Below are 12783 nucleotides of genomic sequence, written 5' to 3'. Positions count from 1 at the left end.
TATTTGGAAAGTGTACTAAGCGTCGCCAGAGGGACGGTGCATTATAAAGTGTACTAGGCATCGCCAAATTGACGGTGTATTTGGAAAGTGTACCATGCGTCGCCATAGGGACGGTGCATTATAAAGTGTACTAGGCATCGCCAAATTGACGGTGTATTTGGAAAGTGTACTAGGCGTCACCAGAGGGACGGTGCATTTAGGAAATTGTACTCGGCGTCTCCAGAGGGAACGTGTATTGTAAAGTGTACTCGGCATCGCCAAAGGGACGGAGTATTGGGGAAAGTGTACTCGGCGTCACCAAAGGGAAGGTGTATTGTAAAGTGTACTCGGCATCGCCAAAGGGACGGTGCATTGGGGAAAGTGTACCCGGCATCGCCAAAGGGAAGGTGCATTGGGGAAAGTGTACTCGGCATCACCAAAGGGACGGTGTATTGGGGAAAGTGTACTCGGCATCGCCAAAGGGACGGTGTATTGGGGAAAGTGTACCAGACATCACCAAAGGTGTGGAGCATTGAAAATTGTAATAGGCATCGCCAAAGGGATGGTATTTTGGGGAAGTGTACTTGGCGTCACAGAAGGGACGGTGCATTGAAAAGTATAATAAGCATCGCCAAAGGTACGGTGTGTTGAAAAGTGTCGCCAAAGGGACTGCAGTGTGAATTTGTTTGGAGTGAATTAACAGAAACGTGTTCTGTAGTATGAATTAGTCAAACTCTATTGTTGGTTGTATGAGGAAGGTTATGAGATGGTCGGACTCTAACAATATATAAAGGTATATTCCATATACAAGAAGTTGTAAAATAGAAATAGCAGTTGGTCCTAATGGCGTCTGTGCTGTACTGTGCATTCGATGCAAAATATACATAACATAATAGAATTACATCATGATCATAGAAAGTTACCGCACAGAAGGAGGCCATTAGGCCCATCGTGTCTGTGCTGGCCGAAAGAGAGCTGTCCAGCTTAATCACACTTTCCAGCACTTGGTCCGGAGAACTGTAGGTTACAGCACCTCAGGTGCACATCCAGGTATTTTTTAAATGAGTTGAGGGTTTCTGCCTCTCTGGTCAAAATATTGTTATTGTCAATTATGATTTCAGGCAAACTTTGTTACCCAATTGGGCTGAACGACCAATACCTGTGCGGTGCTCTATTCCATGCGATAGATACAATATATCCAGGAATTGGGAGGTGCAGCGCCCATTTTTAAGGCGCTATGCCGCCTCCTAAGACCTCAAAACCGCGTCTGGAATGAGCGTGTATATTTCTCGTGTGATGTGCGCTGGACGCAATTTTGATAAAGGCGTTTGCGCACGTGCGGATAATAAACACCGGCCTCATGTAAAGTAAGGAGAATGGGGGTTAAATTGAATATGTCCCCAATAGCATGGTTTGCTCCCACTTCTTAAAGGCAGGCTGCACCTCTTAACGGCACAGAGTCTGAACGGAGATCAGAAATCGCACACGGACATCACAGAGGCCGGTCCCATCCTTGTTTACAAACTGATGAGCTCTGTTAAATCATTAAATAAAGGCTGCACACGACTAAAACCCACATCCTCCGATCTGCACGCCAGACCTCAACAATCTGCCGATCTGAGTTTGGACCATGCCTGCGAGAGAGCGTGCACCAAGGTTCTCTGATGATGCACTGGAGACTTTGGTGCAAGTGGTGGACAGAATGAGTGGCATCCTATATCCGCAGGGGGGCAAGAGGCCCTCCAGGCATATGCTCCCAAGGCAGTGGGAGGCAACGGAAGACAGGAGCATAGCAACACGAACATGGATGTAGTAAACGAAGAAATTCAATGATTTGACCTGAGTGGTCAAGGTGAGTGAGGTCAACTGTCAAGTGGCATCTACTACCAAATGCATCACTCGCCTCATCCACTGTTCCACGCAATACACCCGCCATCACTCACTCTCCAACAAACTCTTTCAAGCAGTAATCAAGTCTTGCTCTCAGATGCTTCCCCTCAACTTCACACATTACCACTTCTGCAAGGTCACACAAACTGGCAGCTATTTAACCTTTAAAGGCACATCACCCAGACATTCCGGTGTACGATCACCGACACAATTCTCGCTTTCTTGCTGGAGAAGGTGGTGCATAACAGGAAAGAGCGAGTGTCAGTGACATTTAGCCCCTCGAGTCTGTTCCGCCATTCAATGCGATCATGATGGACCTGTGACCGCACTCCATATACCCGTCTTAGTCCCTTATTCATTAATATCTTTGGTTCACAGAAATCTATCAATCTCAGATTTACAATTCACAATTGAGCTAGCTTCAACTGCTGTTTGCAGAAGAGCGTTCCAAACTTCTCCCACACTTTCCGTGTAGAATGTGTTTCCTAACTTCACTCCTGCACGTGTTGGCTCTAAATGTTAGGACATGTCCCCATGTCCGAGTATTCAATTTTTGGAGACCTCCAAAAACTGGTACAAATGCATCAGTGGCCAGAAACAATAATCCAGCAACTTATCTGTAAATCCTGCATGGTCCCTTTAAATAGCGCTGGTGGGGGTCCTTCAGTCACTCTAATACACGTTCAGATGGTTGGGGTTAAGACTGTGCGTTGAGTTGAGCGTTATTCTAAAAACGGTGTCTACCACGTTAAATCAGCATTGCACACTGATATAACGCATCTTCTCCTTACTTCACATGTTGCCGGCGTTCGTTATCTGCGGGAACGCGAAACTCTTTACCAAGATGGCGTCCGGTGCACAAAAGGCTGGAAGCGCCTCAGAAATCGTGGAGATCTGCTGGAGAATGGAGCCTGTAACGCAACAGTCTGAGCTTCCAAATGAAGTATTTACACCTTTGGCATTGGTTTTTGCTGCATTGGAAGCTGTGACATTGGTCAACAGGATCTGCATCATGTTTGGTTCCACAAGTGTGCTTTTGGAGGTGACCACCCGTTCTGTGTAGGAAGGGATGGGCTCCAAGCTCTGTGCAAATCCCTGTGCCAAGTTCCCGGTGGATTCCTCCATGCCCCTTGATATTGTGCGCAGGCTTTCCGGGACACCAAGCAATTGGTTTTCTACGCCCATCAGCCACCTTCTGTAGGCTGGCCAATTGAAGTCCTCATCTGACTCCTCGGTAGCAGAACTATTGCCCTCCGGTGAGCTGGCACCTGTGGTATCTGTTCCCCCTGCCCCAGCTCCTGCGCACTTACGCCTGGTGTCTCACCATGTGCCGATGCCTCCTCTAAACTACGCGCAGTGTGAGTCTCTGAGTTGCTGACTGGGAATATAAGATCGAGTGACGGTGTGTCTGCATCATCACTGTCATCTTCCTCTGCCTCCACCGACTGGGCAGGCTCCGGTTCTCGGGTATCTGCAATGACAACGAGACACGGGTTGAGTTCTGGTGCGGGGAGAGGAGGCAGTAAGATGTGCGTGCTTATATCATCTGCAGCACGTGAAACAGAAGAGCTTTTGGGATGAGGGAGAAGTGGGAAGCGAGAAGGAGTATGAGGTATGCATTGTCCAGACCCCCTTCGTCGAGGTCTCCAGCAGCTTCAGTGGCTACGGCCGCAGAGACGGCCCGCCCAATGATGGACAGCACTGTCTCCACCAGTGAGTGTCCTGTAAGATGATTGGGCGATGTGACTGTCATGGTTGTGGTTAATGGTGCAGTTGTTAGCAGACGCCACTTGAGAGTTGAATTCACTCACCTTGACCACTCGTGTCAAATCGTTGAACTTCTTCCTGCACTGCATCCATGTGCGTGGTGCAATGCTCCAGGCATTGAATCCGAGCACAGTAAGTGTCTGGTGGACCTCTTGCCCCGCCCCCCCCCCACCCCCCACGAATACAGGATGCCGGTCTGTGCGTCCATCTCCTCCACCAAGGTCTCCAGTGCATGGTCTGACAATCTTGTTGCAAGTCGGCCCATCCATTGCGACAGAAGTGTTTATGAACACGGAAAACTGTCACATCAAGGGAGACCTCACAGTGTTGGACATGGAGTGAAATACACTGCGGTGCTTTTAAACACAGAAAGCTGTCACATCGGAGGAGGCCTCACAGTTCTGGACACCGGGTGAAATATATTGAGGTATTTATAAACACAGAGCTGCTTTTATTGGATTATCAACGAACGCGGATGCTGCGACCGCGGTGTGCGATTAATCCATACCCGTTGGTTGCGATGCAGGCAGCACCGAACATATCTGCTGCCCGATGATTTCAATGATTGCTGCGTGCAGCCAGTGCTCCCTCCGCTGTTAATTAGTTGCAGACACCAGCGAGGTGTCCAGATACCGGGAGTGGCTCGTTCTACTTAAATTCAGCCTGCATCTCTTAAAGGGGAGGTGCAATGTGGCTGCCATGGAAGCCCATTGGGAAGTAAATCTATGCTGAAATATATTGCAGGAAAAAAAAATAAAGATTTTCATTTAAAAACGCCTTTCATAACCTCAGGACATGCCAAAGCGCTTTACAGCCACTGAAGTGTAGTCACTATTGTAATGTAGGTAACCTGGCAGGCGATTTGCGCACAGCATGTTCCCACAAACAGCAGATTGATAATGACCAGATAATCTGTGTTTTCGTGATGTTGGTTGAGGGATTAATATTGGCCCCAAGACACAGGGGAGAACTCCACGCTCTTCATCGAAATAGTGACCATTGGATCTTTTATGTCCACCTGAGAGGGCAGAACGGGCCATGGTTTCATGTTTCATCCAAAAGACGGCTCCTCCGACAATGCTGCACTCACTCAGTACTGCACTGGAGTGTCAGCCTAGATTTTGTGCTGATGTTTCTGGAGTGAGTCTTGAACCCACATCCTTCTGACTCATGAGAGGGCGACCCACTGAGCACCAGCTGACACTGTGAATGGCTGCGCCTGTGAGAGCGTGCACCAAGGTTCTATGGTGGAAGAGGTGGAGAGGAGGAGGGGCATCCTATATCCGCTGGTCGGAGGGGCGGGGGTCAAGAGGACCTCCAAGCATATGGTCAATTGACAGTGGGAGGAAGTATTGAACGGGGTCAATGCCAGGAGTGTAGCACCAAGAACATGGATGCAGTGCAGGAAGAAGTTCAATGATTTGACACGACTCGTCAAGGTGAGTGAGGTCAACTGTCAAGTGGCGTTTCCTACCGTTGAGACATGAATGAGGGAAAGAGAAACAATGGAGCCTGAGAGGGTTGAACAACCACCCAACGAACGTCAAGTCGAGACCATGCCCTTGCCTAACAATTGACTTCCTGTTGTACAGATGCAAATTGGGTATTACTCAAAGCCTGGGGAAAATATAGATAGGATTGAACTTGCTGCCTGGTGAACGATGAACGGAGACAACCAGTCCAGGAAACAAAGACCGGTCAAATACAGGTAAGTCACACGTTACTCTAAACAGGACACAGCAATCGGGGCAAGATTGAGTTTGATGGGAGAAAACTCACACGTAATTGAGGTGAACAAAGACGGACTATTCTTTGTGGGTGAAATGACTATTCCAAAGCCAGTTGGTTTTAAGTGGTGTTTGAGTGGCAGACAAAGATACCCAGTCTGTGTGTCTTAAGTGGGGTTCGGTGGGCGTGTCCAAGGTATGATCAAAGGTGGCATAAAGAGATCAGGACCAGGCTTTGGCTTTTGTGGGTGTACTGTCTAAAGAGCTCGTGCCTCGGCTTGACTGCATCCTGCTTATCGCACTGTAACATTGAAATAAAGGCAAGACAAGGAACTGCCTATCATTTCACCCAACTTCAGCGACCAACACGATGGGTCGAATGGCCTCCTTCTGTGCCAGAACTTTCTATGATTCTATGAACTGTATCATTCGTCTCATCCACTGTTCCACGCACGAAATCCCCCATCACCCACATACATACAAATTATTTCAAGCGGCACTCAACTCGTCCAATCTTCCACTCACCCTCACACATTACCGCTGGTGCAAGCCGCACACCCCCAACTCACAGGTCACACACACTTACCAGCTATTCATCCATAACAGCCACATCATCCAAACATTTTGCAGGACACTCACTGACACACTTCCTTCTATCTTGTAGGAGAAGGTGGCGCATTTCGGGAGGTGGCAAGGAAGAACTGGAGGAGGACAAGGCCGACACGTCCTTACCCACATGGAGGAGCCAGTGCTGGCATTCATTGGATGGGCCAACGCTGCGGCCATGGTCAATGGCGGTGCTGGAGGTGTGCATTGCAGCTCAGACTGCTGCTTTGGAAGCCCAGACTGCAGCGTTCCTGGCTCAGACTGCTGTTATCGCGGCTTTGGGTGGAACGGGGCTTCCAGGGCGTTCCATCACTCCAGCAATCTGCTCTCCAACGAGGAGTGCTGAGGCGCTGCTCCGAGACAGTGGCAATGGTGCCATGGCAGTTGAATCTGCTGTCCGCTCTCCGGGCGATAGCATTCCTGCTCCCACCCCTTCCAACACTGCCAGTGCCCTTGTCGTTGCCTGTCAGCCAACCAGCCAGACTGCTGCAGCCCATGCCGAGATGATGCAGTCTGAAGCCGGGCCCTCTCACCCAGAGATGTTCGAGTTCGACCGCCTCGGCCATCTGCACTCTCCTCCGTTGAAGGTCAGCAGCCTTCCACCACCCATGCTCCAGTCCCTGGGCATGCACCATTAGGGGCACTAGGATAAGCAAAGGCACACGAGTGACAGGCTCTGAATTAATGCACAAGGTTAAATAGTATAATGGTGTTCACATGATTTCCTGTGTTAGTTTTCAAATTTGTGTTTGAAGTCGCAGTATCTTTTTATTCGTTCATGTGATGTGGGCGTCCCTGGCAAAGCCAGCAATTATTGCCCATCTATAATTGTCCTTGTGAAGGTGGTGGTGAGCCGCCTTCTTGAACCGCTGCAGTCCGTGTGGTGAAGGTTCTCCTATAGTGCTGTTAGGGAGGGATTTTGACCCTGCGACGATGAAGGAGCGGCGATATATTTCCAAGTCGGGATAGTGTGTGACTTGGAGGGGAACATGCAGGAGGTGTTGTTCCCATGAACCTTCTGCCCTTATCTTTCTTGGTGGTAGAGATCGCGGGTTTGGGAAGTGCTATCGAAGAAGCCTTGGATCGTTGCTGCAGTGCATCCTGTGGATGGTACACACTGCTGTCACATTGCGGCGGTGGTGATGGGAGTGAATGTTTAGTGTGATTGATGGGGAGCCAATCAAGTGGGCTGCTTTATCCTGGATGGCGTCGAGTTTCTTCAGTGATGTTGGAGCTGCACTCATCCAGGAAAGTGAAGATTATTCTATCACACTCATGACTTGTGCCTTGTAAATGGTGGAAAGGCTTTGGGGAGTCAGGAGGTGAGTCACTCACTGCAGAATAACCTCTGATCCGCTCTTTTAGCCACAGTATTAATGTGGGCGGCCCAGTTAAGTTTCTGGTCAATGGTGACACCCAGGATGTTGATGGTAGTGTATTTGGTGATGGTAATGCCGTTGAATGTCATGGGGAAGTGGTTAAACTCTCTCTTGTTGGAGATGGTCATTGCGTGGCACATGTCTGGCGCGCATGTTACTTGCCACTTATCAGCCCAAGCCTGAAAGTGGTTGATTGTAGCTTTCATTTAGGCGCTGCAGGAGGAAGCGATGTGTAATCATGAGGACGACGATTGGGAGAGGCCAGTTGGGGAGTGTAGGACTTTTGCTGGTGGCTTTGGCGGTGTTGTTGAGGTGACTGATATCACTCATTAATAAGGTGAGCACGCAGAGACCTGGCAGAAAGGGCCTGTGCATCTTATTGCCTCCTTGGCCCGTCCTCCATTTCCTGCACTTCCTCCTCTTCCTGCTCTCCACCCTCTTCCTCTGCCTGCTGCTCAGGTTCTCGCCAGATCGGCGGTAGCCAGGTTGTTCCCTTATCAGGGCGAGGTTGTGCAGCATGCAACGCCGATTCTTGACACCCACTCAGCGGAGTGCTCCTCCAGAATCGATCAGACAGCGGAACCATTGCTTTGGGACACCTACGGTGTGCTCGATGACATTTTGTGTGGCTGCATGGCTCCCTCTGTAGGCCTTCTCTGCGTGTGTGCGTGCATTCCTGACTGGAGTCACGGGCCACCTCATGTGGGGATAGATGTGCGCGCCCAATAGCAAGCCTTTGACCTGCCGTGCTGGTTGGACTGCCGTGGAATGACAGCGTCATGGCTGCTGCTATTATAGCGGGCATTGACCTGTATGATGAGTTGCGCGTGGTCGCACAACAGTTGTATATTGAAGGAGTGCCACCACTTTCTGATCATGAAGATGTCCGAGTTGATATGTCGACCACACATGCCAATATGCTTGCAGTCAATGGCACCATGGGGAAGCAACGCGAGCAAACCCTCGAACTCGTTTATTCTGCTTATCTCGGTCAAGAGGGAATGTGATGAACCTTTTACACAGCTCGTACAGTGCATCAGTGACCTCCCTGATGCAGCAGTGTACTTCAAACTGCGAGATGTTGCTCACATCGTCAGTCGAGGCCTTAAAGGATCCATAGCCTAAAAGTTCAGCACCACGATTACCTTGACAGCCACAGACAATGCTGTCATTGCACTGCTTTGAGGCTGCAGTTGTGGCTGCAGCAGTTGACAAATCTCCGGCACGACCTCTTCCGTGAACTGCAGCCATCGGATGCACTGACCTCTGCTTATGTTGAGGTAAGAGTATTGTTCCCTGAAGGCCTTCATGAAATACGGCCTCCTGCTCAGTGCCCTGCACCTCCTCCTCTTCCTTCTCCTCGCAGCTTGAGCTGCTCTGCGTGACCTCTCTGCGTGCTCCCAGTCATCTTTTCTGGCCAACGAGAGCCCCAGCAGGGCACCCATGCCTGCCAGGAATCTTGTTCAGCGCACTGTTGTAAATGACACCAACAATGTCAGACCTGCCAAACCGCCGCTCTTTATATACTGTAGCAACTCTGTCCAAGTATAGGAAGCTGCAACAATCAAGTACAATTGTACCAGAAGCCAGAAGCAATAATCCAGCTTCAATGCTGCCAGACCGCGGGTCTCATAGTTTCTGTTATTCCATGTATTTATTAATATAATAAACTGGGCTTTGGTATTTCCATCTGTTTAATATTTGATTAAATATATGTTTTGATGTCATATTCGTTCATTTTAAAGTTGCTAACCGACTCGGTTTGTTCGGTTTGGGCCCTAATTGTCTCACTGGAATGTTTTCCTGTGCTATAAATAAGCGACTACATTCAATGTGTTATCCCATAGTGTCAGTGGGAGCATCACCTCCGGCACTAACAGGGATTAGCGGCTCTGCACAGAGGGAGAGAATAGATCGGAACCTGGGAACAAAAGATTGGAATGTTAAACAATGGGTCAGAATTTTCGAACAATAGTTTGGAATGTTACAGAAATGGGTCGGAATCTTAGAACAATCGATTGGAATGTTACAGCTATGGGTCCGAATCTTAGAACGATCGATTGGGACAGTTCATTCTGGGTGTTTCAATATCTGTTTGCATATTATGGTTCAATGTCATTTGTGGGGCGGACATATTTTATGCTTCGGAGTAGACAACTAATATACTATCCGCTCCTCGCTACTGTCGGTGTTCCTGGTAAGTCTCAATATCCAACAATTAATTCCATAAACCGTGTTCCACTGTATTACTGTTCTTATTATTTACTATCCCCTCCTCGCTGCTGTCGGTGTTCCTGGTAAGTCTCTATATCCAAATGTTCATTCTATAAAACGTGTTCCACTGTATTCCTGTTCTTCTCATTCCCTGTGTCATACTCTCTGCTGTTCGAGTTTCCGATAAGCATCTATAGCCACCATCATAATTAAAGTGTTAACGTGGGATGGGAAATATAGCGATAGGGGGAACATTGTTGGGAATATATATTTACGGGGGGGGGGGGTGTTTCTAGGTGATAGGTTCAATTTAGGATGGGTCCCTGGGAGTGAGTTTGTATGTTCAGGGAGCTCGAGCATGATCCTATTTTTACGGAGCCATTCGGGTATGTCAGGATTTTCAAAGTGGCCAGCGTTGCTACTAATATTTCCATGGATCCAGGGGCCATCATAAAATTTAGAGGGGATCCAGAGACTGTACTAATATTTAGAGGGGATCCAGAGACCACACCAATATTTACAGGGGATCCAGAAACTGTATTAATATTCACAGGCGATCCAGAGATGGTAGTAATATTTAGAGGGGATCCAGAGATGGTACTAATAATTACAGGCGATCCAGAGACTGTATTAATATTTACAGGGGGTCCAGAGACTGTATTATTACTTACATGGAATCCAGAGACAGTACTTACATTTACAGGGGATCCATAGACGGTAGGAATATTTTCAGAGGATCCATAGCCTGTACTAATAATTACAGCGGATCCAGAGCCTGTACTAATAATTACAGGGGATCCAGAGCCTGTACAAATAATTACAGGGGATCCAGAGACGGTAATAATATTTAAACGTGGTCCCGACACGGTTCTAATATTTACACATGTTCTAGTGACGGTGCTAATATTTACAAATGTTCCAGAGACGGTTCTAATATTTACACATGTTGCAGAGACGGTTCTAATAATTACAAATGTTCCAGAGACGGTTCTAATATTTACACATGTTCCAGAGACGGTTCTAATATATACACATGTTGCAGAGACGGTGCTAATAATTACACATGTCCCAGAGACGGTGCTAATATTTACACGTGGTCCAGAGACGGTTCTAATATTTACACATGTTCCAGAGACGGTTCTAATATTTACACATGTTGCAGAGACGGTGCAAATATTTACACATGTTCCAGAGACGTTGCTGATATTTACACGTGGTCCAGAGGCTGTACCTTTTTTTGCACGGGTTCCCGTGACGGTCCTAATATTAAAGTGTGCCAGAGATAGTATTAATATTTAGAGGGCGTCCTGAGATGGTACAAACATTTACAGGACATCCTGAGATGGTACAAATATTACAAGAGGTCCACAAACCCTACTAATATTTATAGACAATCCAGATATTGTGCAAATATTTACAGTGGACCCAAAGACTTTAATACTATTTACAGGGAATCCAGAGGCTGTACTGATATTTATAGGGGATCCAGAGGCTCTACTGATATTTACAGGGGATCGAGAGACTGTACTGATATTTACAGGGGATCCAGAGACTGTACTGATATTTACAGGGATCCAGAGTCTGTACTAATATTTACAGGGAATCCAGAGAGTGTACTAATGTTTACAGGGGATCCAGAGACGGTACCAATATTTACAGGCGATCCAGAGACTGCACTAATATTTTCAGGGGATCCAGAGACTTTACTCGTATTTATAGTTGGTTCCAGAGATTTTATTATTGTTCACAGAGGGTCACAGCTTGATCTAGAACTTCAAACTTTATTTCGCTTCCTTATAGTTAATTTATTGACAATTGTGATCCTGTCTCGTGGGAAGTGCGGACTCTCCAAATGTGTCACTCGCTACCTGGTATCCATGGCAGCGACGGATCTACTGGTCATTATCATCGATCTGATATTGAGGCAGATTCCCATTATTTATCGTTCACAGTTCACTTTTCTATACCACATTCCCGTGTGTAATATCCACGCCGTCCTGCTTTATGCAGTCACGGACTGTTCTGTCTGGTTCACCGTCACTTTCACCTTTGATCGTTTTGTGGCCATTTGTTGCCAGGAGCTGAAAACTAATTATTGTACCAAGAAAACGGCAGATGTAGTTTTAGGAACAGCGAGTGTGCTGAGCTGTTTAAAGAACATTTTCTGGTACTTTATGTTCGAAGGTCAATATCTGCTTTCCAATACCCCTTGGTTTTGTTTTGATGTAACGGGTGTTTCAACATCACCGGTATGGGCAGTAATCGAACTCCTTCATTATATCCTCACCCCGTGTGTCCCAATTATTCTGATTCTGTTCCCGAATGTTTTAACAGTCAGGCATATTTTAGTGGCCAGCAGAGCCCGCAGGAGACTCCGGGGTCACAGCAGTGGGGAGAGCCCCAGAGACCCAGAGATGGAAAGTCGTAGGAAATCAATGATTTAACTGTTTGTTATATCAGGAAACTTTATCGTGTTATGGGTGGTGTTCATGTTCTATTCTATTAATCGACGATTGTTGTATTTGGACTCTTCGTCTGTAATTCTACATCCACTTGTACAAGAACTGGGATTTATGCTCCAGCTCCTGAGTTGCTGCACAAACACCTGTATTTATGCCGTGACCCAGGCTAAATTCAGAGAGCAGTTGAAGAACGTGGTGAAATATCCCTTTACTATAATTGTTCAATTCATTAAATAGTGCGAAGATCTGAAGACTGCAGAGTGAGATCTGTGTTATTCCGATAGGGTGCGGTGCTGCAAACACTGGGTGTTTATCTGATCGCTGAAACGTTTATAACCTGAGGTTATTGATAGAGTCATTTTACAGATCTTGTCAAAGTGTGTATCACATGCAAGGACAAGTTGTTAAATAACATGTGGTCACCTATCGCTGGAAATGTTTGTCCATATGGGATAAATTAAAAGGTAATTAAGTGAACAACAACACAAGCTGACGGTGACCAGAGTGTGAATGGGCGGGAGGTAGAGGAGATCGCATGAATGTAGGCGTCGGTGATCAAAGTGTTAATGGGGTGAGAGGTAGAGAATATCCCGGTACTGTTGTTGTCGTTGGTCAGTCTGTTAATGGCGCGGAAGATACACGAGATCCCGGGACTGTCGGTCCCGGTGACAAGTGTGTTAATAGAGAGGGAGGTAGAGGAGCTCCCAGGACCGCAGGTGTCGGTGATTAGGGTGTGAATGGGGCGGGAGATTCAAAGAA

The 12783-nt window shown here is 47.4% G+C and overlaps 1 pseudogene; it reads left to right on the top strand.

Moving 5' to 3' along the window:
• The first annotated feature begins 9298 nt into the window (after positions 1–9298).
• Positions 9299–12261, top strand: LOC137312947 (probable G-protein coupled receptor 139; annotated as a pseudogene).
• Positions 12262–12783: the final 522 nt, after the last annotated feature.

This window comes from Heptranchias perlo, unplaced genomic scaffold, assembly GCF_035084215.1.
Source record: "Heptranchias perlo isolate sHepPer1 unplaced genomic scaffold, sHepPer1.hap1 HAP1_SCAFFOLD_44, whole genome shotgun sequence".
Taxonomy (NCBI): domain Eukaryota; kingdom Metazoa; phylum Chordata; class Chondrichthyes; order Hexanchiformes; family Hexanchidae; genus Heptranchias; species Heptranchias perlo.
This window is presented reverse-complemented; position numbering and strand designations above follow the sequence as displayed.